Source organism: Phyllostomus hastatus, unplaced genomic scaffold, assembly GCF_019186645.2.
Source record: "Phyllostomus hastatus isolate PE091 unplaced genomic scaffold, TTU_PhHast_1.1 phas_contig_29, whole genome shotgun sequence".
In the NCBI taxonomy this organism is placed as follows: Eukaryota; Metazoa; Chordata; class Mammalia; order Chiroptera; family Phyllostomidae; genus Phyllostomus; species Phyllostomus hastatus.
This window is the reverse complement of record NW_025333835.1, coordinates 16,032,783-16,048,393: the sequence shown is the minus strand read 5'-3', so window position 1 is coordinate 16,048,393 and position 15,611 is coordinate 16,032,783. Positions and strand designations below refer to the sequence as shown.

The following is a 15,611-nucleotide window of genomic DNA, read 5'->3' as shown; positions in this document are numbered from 1 at the left end:
GGAAGGCCTACTCCTCTTTCCCTCCTCTCTAGAGAGGGCAATATGGAGTACGCTGAAAAATTACCTTCAGATGTCAGAAAGGGACGAAACAGCTGCTTGAGAACTGTGGAATTATTTGGCATGTTTTACAAATGGTTGCTACAACAAAAACAAACAAGGTAATTACAAAATGTGTGCATCACAACTCACTTTTAAAGACACTTTGCATTGTTCTCACAATCCCTTAAATGTTGTTCCCAAAGGTGCTCAGCCTCTAGCCCAACCAGAACCTTGGGGAGAGGCAGAGACGGTGTGACTTAAAGACATTGGGTGGGGGTGGGAGTGGGGGTGGAGTTGAGGGCCAACAAAAGGAAGAAGCAGCCTTCTAGTTAATGATCAGTCCTCAGTTTAAAGGTCAGCTTCTGCCAGGCTGACCTCAGGCAAAATCAGGGTCAGCGGGCAGAGCAGTGGCAGGGCGGGACTGCTGTGCTCTGCATCTGGTTCAGACCAAGCAGTCTGGTCCAGCATCCTTTGTGTACACAAATGTTGCTCTTTGGTGCATTTCATTTTATCTTCCAAGTCATCAATTGTCTTTTCCTTTCTGGACAGCTTGGCTACCAATCTCTCAGAAAACTCAGCACAGGTCTCTGCCTCCTTGAGTTTCTGAGTAAGAATATCTCTTCCTTGTATTTGTCTTCTTTTTGAGAGTACTTCTCACCAGCAGCACTCAGACACTTCAGGGTCTGCACCATCAGTGTGATCTGCTCATCTATCTCTCCACAAAGGGACTCTGCCAGCTCTGCTCATTCCTCTGTGCCTCCCAAATCTCCCTGCATAACCACCGACTTACAAACTGCCTCTTCCTACTTCCTATCTTCCTCTTCTGCAATATACTTAGTTTCTGTGAGTTGGATTTCCTAAAGTTCCATCTTTTCTTTATCTTTTAAAGCTCAGTTTTCAATGATCTTCATACCTCTCTTGCTTTCATCAGCAGATTTCTCAGCTTCCTCCAACTTTTACAGGGCAGCGGCCAGGTGCTCCTGAGCACTGTCCAGCTCCTCTTCAACCAGCTGGATCCTATAGTTCAAGGAAGCTACCTCAGCCTCAGCCTGTTCCCAGGCCTGCTTTTTTCCCTCCACTTCCTGCTGAAAGTGGTGGGCCCTCTCCTCTGTATCTTGGGCCTGTTGCTGGATAATTTGGATCCTGCATTTCACCGCCTTCATGGTGGTGATCCCGGCCCTGGTGCCCACTCAGCCCCTGCTTCTGCTATGCTTCCTGCCTCCTGGTCTCCGCACAGGCAGCTCCCCCTGTCCTTCATATCTCTTGGAACCACAGTTATCTGTGACTGATCTTACATCCGATTAGACTTTCTGACAATGACATTCTCTTGGAATTCCTTAGACTTTGGTTTCTGAACAAGGAGGGGTTTTTTGTTGTTGTTTATTTTTTCAGCCATTGAAAAAGAAATTTATATATGTGTATATATAATTACATGTAAATATATAAATAATATTTAAATATGCATATATATTTAAAGACAAACCACCATCTTGTTATAGGGCTATAGTGAGAATAAATGACTTGTCTGAAATCTCACAAAGTGGAATAAGCTTCAAAAAGCTCTACTGTAAAGCAGAATAATATCTCCAATCACAAGTTCAGCCTGGCTTCTGAAATCTCAACCAGTTATAAGAATGATATGTTGCCTACGGAAATGCCTCTCTCCAATGGTCTATCCTGAGGATGTCATTTTTCCTCCTGTAGATACTCTAATAATAAGTACTTTAAGCTTGATATCTGTTGCAACAACTCATTTCAACATGAAACATTAATTGCAACATTACCATTGCGACATCAAAGCAGTCATAGAAAATTCATAACTGAATGGGCATGTCTATACCAATAGCACGTTGTTTTTAAAACATGTGGTGGGCTATGCACAGTTTGCCAAACTCTTGCTTATGTAATTACCACCACAAAGAGACCTCCATATTGATGAGAGTAAATGTCAGAAAAGAAGACAATTCCACTGGAGATGTAACATAATAATGACAAATTACTAACTGCCACAGCAGTAGTCAATGTGCAAAGGACTGGCCTCATACAATGATGTTTGCTATAGAGTGTACTACTTTAGGTTTGAGCTATATCTTTACAGAGACTAATAAACTGTAACTAAGTGTCTTAATATATGGTCAGGTCATTGCTCTACCCAAGACTAGATGAAGCCAGACACAGAGGACAACTACATGATACCAATCACACAAGGAATATAATATAGTCACAATCATAGAAGCAGAGCATGGAATGGTTGGTGCTAAGGGCAGGAGTAGGGGTCATGGAGGGCATTAATTAAAGGTTACTAAGTTTCAGCTATGCCAGATGAATAAATCCTAGAGATCTATTGTATAACATAGTGGCTATTAACAATACTGTATTGTATATTTTAAAAATTTCTAAAAGGGTCTTATACTTAGTGTTCTGATCACAAAAAAAAAACAGTGAGGAGAAAACTTTGGAGATGGTGGATTTGTTTATAGCATGAATTGACGTGTTGGTTTCATAACTGAATATTTATCTTCAAATTCATCAAGTCGTACACATTAAATATGCACAGTTCTTTGCATGTCAGTCATACCTTAATAATGTGGTTTAAAAATAATAACTTGGAAGAAGACTGGAATACTAAGGGCACACTAATATAAGATATCCACTTATTACAGTGAGTAGACATTGTTTTCATCTACAGCCTGTATGAAATGGTGCTACATGCAAATGCTCCTCCATTAAAAAGAAAAAAACTCTGGACATTAAAACAGATTAACAGCAGGCAGCTGGCTTCATGCTCTTACCCATCATGGGAATGAAATATTATAAAGAATGTAGAATTCTAAAGGGATTCATCTGAAAAATTAGGACAAATACTAAATAATTTCTAAGTTTACTATAATTATAGAATAATTAAGACTGTGTTGTAGTGGTAAAATGATTGACATTTAGATAATTGAAACAGGATAAATTGTCTTTAAATATAACTGACTTTTGACAAAGGAAAATCTTTTCAACAAATAGTGTTAGGAAAACTGAATGGCTCTGTTGGAATAAAGAAAGAAATATGAATAATTATCACACATCTTAAAAAAATAAATGTAAATGGATCATGGACCCAAATGTTAGAACTAAAAACATAAAACTTACAGAAGAAATCACTTAAAAATTGTGAAACTTAAGGTAAAAATATTTTTGATCTGATGATAATTAAATCTTTGATCCTCATAAAAATTAAAAATGCTTGTTATTTGAGTGATACCATTAAAAATGAAAAATGATAAAATATATATTAACAATTAATTTGTATACCTAATCATGGGCTACAATGTGTAAATATATAGTAAATTTTAAAGCCCAATATTAAAATACAAGTTATATAAGGAATTGCTAAAATTTTTGAGAAAACATGTAACCCCTAAGCAAAAAAAAAAAAAAATTAACATCACTACATCACTAGACAGCAGGGAAATGAAAACTAAACTCACCAAGGAAATGCCATGAAATGTTCTTAGAATGGTTAAATTTAAAGTAACTGACATACTGAGGGTGGATGAAGACACGAAGCAACTGCAACTCCCACAGAGGGCTAATGGAAATGGAGACGGTAAAACTTTGTAGAAGTTTTTGTCAGTTCTGCCATTGCGCTCTTTGATCCTTATAAGGGAATTTGATACTTATAAGGGAAATGAAAACAAGTATTCTCACAAGTACTTGTACTCAAATATTTATAGCATTTTTATTCCTCAAAGAGAAAACCTGGAATTGACCCAAATATATGTATAGCAACAGGTGGATAGATAAACATAACAACAAAAATAAACTACTGATAGAAATAATAACATGAATGAATCTTACATTTATCATGGTTAATGAATAGAGTCAAACACAATATAATACATATGAAATTATTCAATTTTTTTATGAATTAGAAACTGATCTCCAGTGCAGTGGTTGCTTAGAGCTAGAGGGAGTAGAACAGATGGACTACATGGGCTATGAAGATTATTTTGAGATGATGAGAAAGATTTGAATCTTACTGATGGTAATGATTTCCTTAGCGTGTGTAACATCAAAACTTACTAAACTGTATGCTTTTAAAGGATGCAGTTTATTCTTGTAAATTATTCCTCAACAAAATTGGTAAGAAAAACTATGGTAAGAGAATCTTTATAACATGCTCATTTATACAACCTGCCTTGAATATTTGTTCTGCATAGATGTTTGAAAACCTTTACTATTATATATTACACATGTATATAATATTGGGTTGGCCAAAATATTCATTCATGTTTTTTCTGTAAGATGACTATAGAAGCACTGAGGTGTCTTAAACTTCATTTGAAACAATTTTGTTAGCTTGTATTGTCATATCAGCATGCATTGAATAAAAACTCATCCAAACTGGTGAATTTTTGTGTAGCCATTTTAATACTGAAGATAGAAAAGTATAAGCAACATTTTAGGCATATTATGATTTATTATTTCAAGAAAGGTAAAAACACCACTGAAGTGCAAAAAAAAAAGATATGTTCAGTGTATGGAGAAGGTGCTGTGATGGATCAAATGTGTCAAATGTGGTCGGTGGAGTTTTATGCTAAAGATTTGCTCTGTGGTTGGGTAAACCAGTTGAGGTTGATAACCATCAAATTGAAACATTACGGGCTGGGAACTAAAGTGTCCCAGGTTCGATTCCCAGCCAGGGTACATTCCTGGGTTGCAGGCCATAACCCCCAGCAACCGCACATTGATGTTTCTCTCTCTCTCTCTCTCTCCCTTCCCTCTCTAAAAATAAATAAATAAAAATCTTTTTTTAAAAATTGAGACATTAACTGAGAACAATTAACATTATACTATGTGGGAGATAGCCAACATACTCAGAATACCAAATCAAGTTATGAAAATTATGTGCACTGGCTTGGTTATGTTAACCACTTTGATGTTTGGGTTCTACATAAATTAAGGGAATAAAACATTCTTGACTATACTTCTACATGCAATTCTTTACTTAAATGTAATAAGAACGTTCTGTTTTTAAAACAAATTTTATTGGGTGATGAAAAGTGGATACCTTACAATAGCATGGAGTGGAAGAGATCATGAGGTATGTGAAATGAACCACCACCAAAAACACCAAAGGCCAGTCTCACCCAAAGAAGGTGATGTTGTGTACATGGTGGGATTGGAAGGGAGTCCTCTACTATGAGCTTCTTCAGGAAAACCAAGTGATTAATTCCAACATATACGGCTCCCAATTAGACCAACTAAAAGCAACATTCAACAAAAAATGTCTGTAATTAGTCAACAGAAAGCACATAATCTTCCATTAGAATAATGCAAAATTGCATATTTCTTTGATGACCAGGCAAAAACTGTTACAGCTTGGCTGGGAAGTTTTGGTTCATCCACTGTATTCACCAGACATTGCACCTTCATATTTCTATTTATTTTGGTCTTTACAAAATTCTCTTAATGGAAACGTTTTTAATTCCACAGAAAACTGCAAAAGGCACCCAGAACAGTTCTTTGCTTAAAAAGAAAAGAAGTTTTGGGAAGATGGAATTATGAAGTTGCTTGAAAGGTGGCAGAAGGTAGTGTGGAACAAAATGGTGGATATGCTGTTCAATAAAGTTATTGGTGAACATGAAAAATGTGTCTCTTATCCTTACTTAAAAACTAAATGAACTTTTTGGTCAACCGAATATTTTGATAGCATATATTGTTTTATGACACTAAGGAGTTTTATCTGTTGTCTTGGGTTACGTGTGTGCTTCTTTATTTAGTCTTTTATATGCAAATTTTATAGAGCTTATCCCAAACCAACATATGAATTTGTTCCTTTTATCTTCATAAATAGAGAAGAAGAAAAGGAAGATAATTACATTGTGTGGGTGGGACATTATGTTATATAGGATGAACTGAGAATGCTCTCTGAATAAATTTTGTTAAAATGCAAAATAAAAGTCATGATGTATTTTGGGGAGAAAATCCACAAGATAGCACAATTAATTAAAATGCAAATAATCTGAGACAAAAAATGAATCTGACATTTTCTGAGTTCAAAAAGAGAGTCAGTATATCTGAAAATGAATGTGTGAAAGAAATAGTTTCATTACAAAAGAAAAAAAGACCAATAAGGTTCAATAATATTAAGATTTACAGGTCATCGGAAAGATTTTGAATTTTGAAAAAACTTTGATGATGCTGAGGAAGAAATGATGCATGATTACATGAGCTTTGGGACAATGGGGCGTCGAGAATGCAGGGGGAATATTTGGAGAAAGTGTAAATGTCATATGATGATGAAACTGGAGCTGTGGAAGAGTGATCAAATCTGAGAAGTTCTGAAGGTAAAACTAACAGGACTTACTGAAATTTGGAAGTGGACTGTAAAGGAAAGAAGAAGAATAAAAAATTATTTCCACATTTAGTGTGGAATAAATAGGTGCATTTTTATGCTCTTTATTGAGCTGAGAGAATGTATAGGTTAAGAAATGTATTGGGGTTAAAGGGGAGTGGTGGGGGAAACTGAGACAACTGTATTTGAACAAAAAAAAGAAACAAAAGAAATAAATTGGAGAGAGCATTAAGAGCTTTACTTTAAAGCTCTTATTAAATGGAGATGCCTTATAGATATCAAAGCAGTTATGGGGCATGCATATCTGGATAAATGGGCAGAAGCTGTATTTAGGAGTTAACAAGTGATGTATTTTTATTTTTGTTTATTAAATATGTTTCTTGATTTGAGAGAGGGAGAGAAAAGAAGAGTGAGTAAAATCAACATGAAAGAGAAACATCGACTGGTTGCCTCCCATACATTTCTTGACCTGGAATCAAACCCACTACCTAGGTGTGTGCTTTTATGGGGAATGGAATCCCTAACCTTTTTGTTGTATGGTACAATGCTCTAACCACCTGAGCCATACTGATTTTAATAATTCTATGGAAATGGTTGAGATGAACAAGTAGAAAAACAAGGAATAAAACAGATTCTTAGAGGTTTCTTTCATTTAGTATTTTGGAGGATGTATAAAAAAGGGAAAACTTCTAGATTCAGAAAAAACAAGAAGAATGCTATGATAGAAGCCAAAGTTTTTATAATGAAGCTTCTTTATTAATGTATTATGAAATTCTTATAATAATGATTTCAACATTAAACACATATTAAATTCTTTCAGTATATTCATAAAGAGACTAAACATTTAGTAATATTCATATAATAGTAATAAATATTAAGTATAACCTATCATTGTTAAGAATCTGAGGGGAGTAATTACATATACAAATTGTGTAGCATGTTATAGTTTTCTAAAAGTACTTTAATGTTCATTGTATTGTTAGATTTTTCAACAACCTTAGGGTAAAGCAATTAATATCTTAATTTTACCAATGAGAAAGTTAATGTTCATCAAGTTAAAGTGCCTTGTGTAGATGAGAAAAATTAATCAGTGGAGTTCTTCCTCAGATAACAAATTAAATGAATCTCTTATGCAAGTTTAAAATAATATTTTTAAGATACACAACTTTTTAAATGCTGTTTCTTTAAAACTAGAATGCCACAAAAATAACATTTTATATCTGTAAAACAGAAAGGGAAATTAAAAAAAATAACAGTTGTTTATGTACTGTGGATAATATCACCCAGTATTTTCCAAAACATGTCCTTTAAAAAAATTAACTTTTTTAAGCCCCCGGCTGGCGTAGCTCAGTGGATTGAGCGCGGGCTGTGAACCAAAGTGTCACAGGTTCGATTCCCAATCAGGGCACATGCCTGGGTTGCAGGTCATGACCCCCAGCAACGGCACATTGATGTCTGTCTGTCTGTCTGTCTGTCTGCTCTCTCTCTCTCTCTCTCTCTCTCTCTCTCCCCCCTTACCTCTCTAAAAATAAATAAATAAAATCTTTAAAAAATTAACTTTTTAAAAACAGTTTTAGATTTATTGAAAATACAAAGATAGTACAACAATTTGCCATGTCTCCATACACCTTTTCATATTAACATTTTACAGCAGTACAAAATAAATTTTATAAATTACTGGGCCAATATTGACACATTACAAAAAATTAACTCTATGCTTTATTTAGATTTCCATTTTTTACTCCTAATGTTCATTTTCTGATTCAAAATCTTAGCCAGGATATCACTTTCAATTTGACTGTTATTTCTCCCTAGGCATCTCTTGTCCATCACAGTTGTCATGCTATCCTTGTTTTTGATGACAATGACAGAGTTGAGGAGCACTAGTCAGTTACAATGTCCTTAATATATTGTTCTGACAATGAGGCTGGGGTTGCACATTTATGTGAGGAAGACTGTGGGGATAAGGTACCATTTTTATGAAATCATGAGAAGTATACATCCTATCAATATGTCTTATTTTTGTGATGTTGGCATATATCACCTAGCTGAAGTAAGGTTTGTCAGGTTTGTGCATTATAAAATTATTCTGTTTCCACTTTTCCATATTGTACTCTTTGGCAGGAAGGGACTCTATTCGGTCCAAGAGTAAGGAGTGATGTTGCGCTCTTTGACAGCACAGTGCTTACATAAATTACCAGGGATTATTCTGCATAGAAAAATTTCCCCTTCTCCTTCACTTATGTATGCAAGTAGGTAGGTTTTTATTTATTTAATTATTTTTATTAAATTCATTGGGTTTATATTGGTTAATAAGATTATATAGGTTTCACGAGTACCTTTTTATGGTATTTACTTATTTAAATTAGCATGGGCTCTAAAGATTTATATTATACTTGGGTTAAATCCAATACTACTTTGTTTTGTTTCTCAAAATGTCCCAGATTTGGATAGAGGGCGCTCTTTCAGTATTGATCTTCTATTGTTTTGTCATAACCACATGGTTTGGTGTGTGTATGGTGGAGTGATTTGGGGGTTGTACTTTCTCAATTTTTGGCATTTTGGACACTATAGGCATATCTTGTGTACCCCCCCACCAGTCCTAGAATTTAAGCTAGGTATTAAACATAGTTTAAAAAAAGAAGGAAAATAATAAGGCATTATAGATATCTGAATAAAAGCTGATTCTCAGCTGGTGCTTTTGCCTTTGAATTCAAATAAGGAGGCAAGAAAATCCAGACCTCCGAGAGGAGTGCTATCCAGCTGAGGCTAGTTTTGCTAAGAGTACAAAATTATTGCAATAGGTAGGTAGGTAGTTATTAACAAGGGAAGGGTATAAATGGGACCAGGCATCAAGTCTGATTAAGTAGGAAGCTACAACTTCACAAACTTCCCAGGGGACAACTGCATAGTCCATGAAAGGGCCAAAGAGACTTAATCTCTAAGCAGGCAGGAAAGATTGACTTTCCAATTTTCCTAAGGAATGACTTTCTTGTTAGGAATTGGGGGGCAACCAGTGAAGGGTCTATTTCTTTGCTGGTGTAAAGAGCAAGACCAATAAATAGCATTGGTCTGGTCAAGACAGCATAAAGTATATAAAACAAAATGGAGTCACTCATGTTAACCAAGATGGGTGTCAGTCAGCCATGATACTTTGGGAGAAACTACCTAAGGCAGAGCAGACACATCTTGCAAGGAGATATACCTAAGATATCTACACATGTGATCAGAGTAACAGTGTCTGCAAAGCAAGACCACCCATAGATAGGTTCCTTGGAAAACTCCCCACTTGGCATCAGCAGTGCCAACACACTTATCAAGAGCCCCGCAAGGGTGGAGTACACAACTTTCAAGGTATAACTGAAGCAGGTTCTAGACTACTGCTGAGACAGCTGAGCTCCGCACACCAGAGTGCCATTCCATGCCATGCAATTCTCCCTTGGCATTGACTGACGGAGGTTCTGCCCTGCTGGACTGAGGACTTTGTCTTCCCTGTGGCCACCTGGCTCCAGATATCCCTCCTTGCAAAGTGCTGACCACTCTCTCGCCCACTGTGCTGTTTCCCAGGCCCCAGACCTGCAGGCTGAGACTGGGACACAGGTTTGTTATTCTCCATTGATTGGTGTGTGTGTGTGTGTGTGTGTGTTTGTGTTATAATTCCCATAGATTGTTAGAGTGTGAGTAGGATATTACTGTATGTTGATGTTCTGCTCTGAGTGAAACTGCAGTCAGTAAAAGCTGAGTGAATAGCATCATTACTGTGTGTGACTCTTGTCTATTCCTTGGTGCTGGGTTGCTAAGTAGGCATCTAGCCAAGCAATTGTCCAACTGACTTATAGGAAAGACTATATTACTAACATACACTTTCAACAGCTGGGCACATGCATAGTAAGTAGATGTCAGATGAAGAAGCACAACTTTGAGGCATACAAAATAGGAGCCAAAATGGTGACCATAAAGGGGAGGAGCCTACCCTTAGCAAATTTGGGAAAGGGATCAGACAGGTTAAAAGCATGAAACCCCCGAAAGTCCAGGAAATGGGTTAAATAGGGGAAGAGCCCAGCACATTGTCCAAAAAGCTCAGGAAACAGATTAGACAATTTGAGAGGCAGCCTGCATGTTCTCCAAACCAAGAAAATATATGGAGAATCAGCAAGGACCTCTGGGCAGTTGCTACTAGAGTCTGTCTGTCCTCTCCATCCCCAAGGGCATATGGTTTCTTTTCATCCTAATAAATCGCTGTTAGGCTTAAACTTCCTCTATGTCTGTACCCCTTGAAATTCTTTTCTTGCAACATCACAAGTACACATTTTTTTTGGCAACAAAATGAGATGCTTCTCTAAGTGTTGGCAAACACTAAGAACTGGATTCAAGTAATGTTACTAAAACACATTGCTGCTCTCAGGAGGAAGACTCGCTAGGGTGATGTTCATAGGACCAGGACACAAGAAGCTAAAAAGGAGAAAGAAACACATTGAAGTAATAAATCCTCCTCCAGCCTTCCAGTTTTCCTTGTTAACCAAAACAGAACAAAAGCTGAACGAGAACTAAAAAGCATTTATTTGAAGTTAGAGATTGCAACCAGGAAACACAGATTCAGGTAGCAACATGGAAACACAGACTTTACAATGTCTAGGGCTACCTGTGCTGTCCTTAGTCTAATCCTCTTTATGTAAATGAAGGATTCTGGCTAAGTTATTAGGGACTGATTGAGCCCAATATGCAAACAAATGATACTGTTTGGCAAAATGAGTTGGCTCCCTTTAAAGTAAAGAATGCAGATGGTCTGGTTGTCATGGTGAGGAGAATATTGAAGATCAGGCACAACTGAATAATTAAAGTTCAGAGAGAAATGTGAAGGGTGAAACACATGTAAGACGAATTTCTTCTTGGTCTCCTGGCATTTTAGTTCCCCGGATGTGAATGACTTCACCTTGCAATCCCCTTCACACCCTGTACCACCCACTACCGACTGAATTGTAAAAGAAAACAGCTGTCAAATCAGACATGTAGATTTCAGTGTCTCAGCACCAGCATCACAAACTAGTGTTAAGAAGAGTGGTTTTGATGATGAAAGAATAGCATAGAAACTGGCAAAGTTCCTATGCTAACTAATCCCTTGGTTATTTAGGAACTTTGCCAGTTCCTAAGCACCTGTGCCCACACTTCTACGTATTCATTAATGTCTGTAGTTTAATTAAAAATTATGTACCATTGTTGATTTTCTGGTTTTGATCATTGCATTCTGGTCATGTGAGTTGTTAACTTTACAAAGAAATTTGGTGAACGGTATACAGAAACTCCACACTGTTTTTGCATTTGTTCTCTAAGACTAAACCTGTTTAAAAATAGTAAAAAAAAATACAGTAAAAAAAATAATTCAAGTTATCCATTCAGATTAAAAACTTCATCTTTTAATTTTTTGTGGGGGAAGGAGAAAATATTAAAAAGATAAACATACAAGCAATTAAGAAATTAAAAAAATATATAAAGTGATGTTTTTCCAAACATTAAGATTTGTGCTTTGCATCTATCAAGTCAAAGCTTGACACACTTTCTGTTCCATCATGTCAGGGCTAAGTTTAAATCCAACCTATTCGGTAAAGCCTCTCCTTCCTTAGAAAACAGGACTCTTTACATGTATTTATTTATGTACTTATTTATTTATTTTTACATAATTTTTATTGTATTTTTCCATTATGATTTATCTCTCCTATACTCACACCTCCACCTCTCCCCCTCCCCTCAACAATCATCACACTGTTGTCCATGTCCGTGAGTTGTTCCTTTTTTTCTCCATCCCCCTCAACCCCCACCCCCTGAGCTGTTATACTGCTCTCTATTTATGCAAGCAAAATAAAGACAGATTCACAGATAGAATACATTTTTTTAATACTTATGGTGATCATTTGACATATTATACTTCATATATATTTTTGTTATAAAATAAATATATATTTTCAATTTGATTTTATTTATGATACTCAAATTTTATATAGCCCATGAAATGTATATTAATATCTGCCCACAATCTCCAAATAATAGAGTTAAAGCAAGAGATTAGGTAATATCACTAGTATCCAATAACTAACTAGCATACACAGGGATTTACCCTAGCCCAGTATCCAGAGCTGTTCTGCTCTAACCCAATACATCATTTTCTTTATTAAATACATCCTCTTTTGCAACTCAGGTAGGGGTTCATAACAAATTCTCAGCATATCTTCAGTATATACCATGAGCCGCAGCATGAATGAAAGCCTACAAACATGTCTATACCCTGAGCTCTATGAATGTTTTCTATCCAATGCAATGGTTTCAGACATTATCCTGGCTTCCAAATTGTTATTTCTAACCTCAAATTTCTTTTCACACTCATACACACACACAAGCAATTTATTAGCAAAATTGTTCCTTTAGTTTGAATTATAGTCAGAATAATTTTCCTCTGAAATTCAAATAACTCAATGTCTTTCTTACTGATGTATTTCCATCAACCTTGTTCCCATAACAGATTATTCTCAACAAATCATCCAGAATGATCTATTTAAACTTAATTTAGGTATTACCACTCCTATAGTAGGAAGCACAGCTCTTCACACATCTCAGAATAAAATCCAAAGTTCTCCCAATGGCCTACAAGTTATAAATGACTTTGCCCATGCTGTCTCTGTGAATTTTTCTTAGCATTACTAAAATAAAACATTAATGACTCTCTTTTGCTCCTTAAAAATTCAAAACATGTTCTATACTGTTGCTACCTAACTTTATGCTTTTCTTCAAACTCACTTTATCAGAGAGGCCTACCTAGATGAATGACTACAAATAACCCCTTTTTAATCATTATTTAAACATAATCTAATACTATTCTAAGTGTATTTTTAAAACTTCTCCATCTCTGCACAATAGATTATAACTCACATTTTAGCAGAGATGTTGTGTTTCCACTAAACACTGTAACCCCAGATCTTGCATAGTGCTTGCCTATGTTTGGCCATAGCTGGTTTTCAATAAATAATTGATGAATGAAATATTTATGGGCTAATAAATTATTATTTTAAAAAGAACTGAATTCACCTTAAATATGTCACTTTTATGTCACAACCAATGATCTATCACCAGATTTTCCTATACATTATCCTTTAACTATGCCTATTAAAAAAAAAAACACAGTCTACTTTTATTATAGTCTTATTTTCCCACTTCTACTGCAACTCTTTTAATTTAACCATTCTGTGACATATGTTCTGTTGAAATAAAGTAGCATCAATCACCTTTCGCAACACTAAGGTCATAATTTTTTCTTCTCAGGAAACTACTATATACATCAATGTGTATGTGCATCTTTCTTACTATATCTATCTATCTATCTATCTATATATATATATATAATCTATCTTTCCATATATCTATCTAACATCCATCTTGCCCTCCCAAAATTACCACTACCAGTGTAATTGTTTTACAACACATATGCGTTTGCTGATGTTTTACATGTTCATAGTTCTTAATTAAATCAGGTTAACTGACAATTTTTTAAATTGTAACAACTTAATGGGAAAACACTTTAATAAATGTATATTATATTTATTTTGCATACTACTTCCAGTAGAGCAACTATTATACAGCTGGCAGCCTCAAAACATCTGCTATTGAAAGAAAGTAGCATATTTTAAAATCTTAATTTGTTTGTACCCAGAGGAGAGTTGAAATTAGTCCAATTATAACAGTTAAAACATGATAATTGATCTTTCCTGCTTCAGGGCTCATAACAGTATTTGTTATAATGTTGGACTTAGAAATTAATGCATAAAATAGTAGGAAGATAAACAGTGATACCAGGGATCAAAGTCAGTTTGTGAGGTAAATAAAAGTTGTTGAGAAATAAGAGATCAATAATAAGATCTAAAAATGTTTAAATTGATGATAACATCTTAATTTCTGGTTCATAGAAGAAAAAGTTTAAACATTTTTAGAGAGCTCCAAACAAGATTAACTAGGTTACTTACAAAGACTGGTGAATAGCATGAGGATAGGACCCATCAATGGCATTTGTTTTTGACAACAACACTTCATGATGGTGAACAAGGAACAACAGGATATAAAACCTTATGTAGTTTGCTTTTGAGTTTCAGCTCTTGGATTCATTGTTAGCTGTTGTGAAATAAATTATATATATATAAATAAATAAATTATATAAATTATAATAATGGCATTAAATATTTCAGAGATATACATGTATAAATATATATGTATTTATATATAATCTTGAGCATCTATAGTATAATAATCTAAGGGAAGAGGGAACAAGCTCCTCATTTTTTGACAGAAAACAGTTGGGACTTGTTTGAGCCCAATGGCGATTCTTCGAATTTAATTTACTATATAGTATTGCATAGCCCTCTCAACATAGTAAGATACTATGCATTTTACTAAAGATTAAAATCAAAAGCAAGATACATAAAATGTGTACTAGAGAAGTGACAAGGGTAAAAATATGGTAGAACAAAAAATCCCCTAAATACGTATATGTTTTAGATACAGGATCTGGCAGAAGTAATGCCTGCTTGAATGTGGTTGGTAGGGTAATAATATGGGTGTGATAATTTATAGTTTTAATTTGAACATTCCACCTAAAATGTCATATTGTATGTTGGAGTGTGATATTGTTATGTTACAGAATGACATTCTTATGATTTCATAATAAAAGATTTTGAAATAAAAAAGGGAGATTATTTGTGCTAGATCCTGTATGTGTATGTATGTATATATGTATATGTATAAACATATAACGTACTCATCCACAATAGGGTGTAGTATACATGTATGTACTCATATATTTATGCAGAAAATGAGGTTTAATATTAGAATTACTAGGAGCTCCTCCCAGAACTGTCATGTGATGTTAAGTAGTTCTCCAAAATTTGATTTTGGAGTAAGTACATTGTTCATTTTACATTAGCTAGTATTTTCCCCAAACACAAAGTATTCTTTAAGAGAAGAAAGCATACAGACATCAAATTTTGTGTGTGTGAAAGTAGCTAGAATTCTATGGCATTTTTATTCAGAAACATTTCTTTCTAAACTTCAATATCTAAGTGATCTTGCTCAGAGTGTATTATTTCTGTTACAGTTGACCTTCCTCTTTTCATTCTTTCCTTCCTTCCTTTTTCTTTTTTTCATTTTAATAATTAATGTTCAAATACAGTTGTCTCCATTTTCCCAC

At 34.9% G+C, this 15,611-nt stretch overlaps 1 pseudogene; it reads right to left on the bottom strand.

Moving 5' to 3' along the window:
• Window positions 1-387: 387 nt before the first annotated feature.
• On the bottom strand, window positions 388-1,834 carry LOC123818698 (annotated as a pseudogene).
• Between the last annotated feature and the right edge of the window lie 13,777 nt (window positions 1,835-15,611).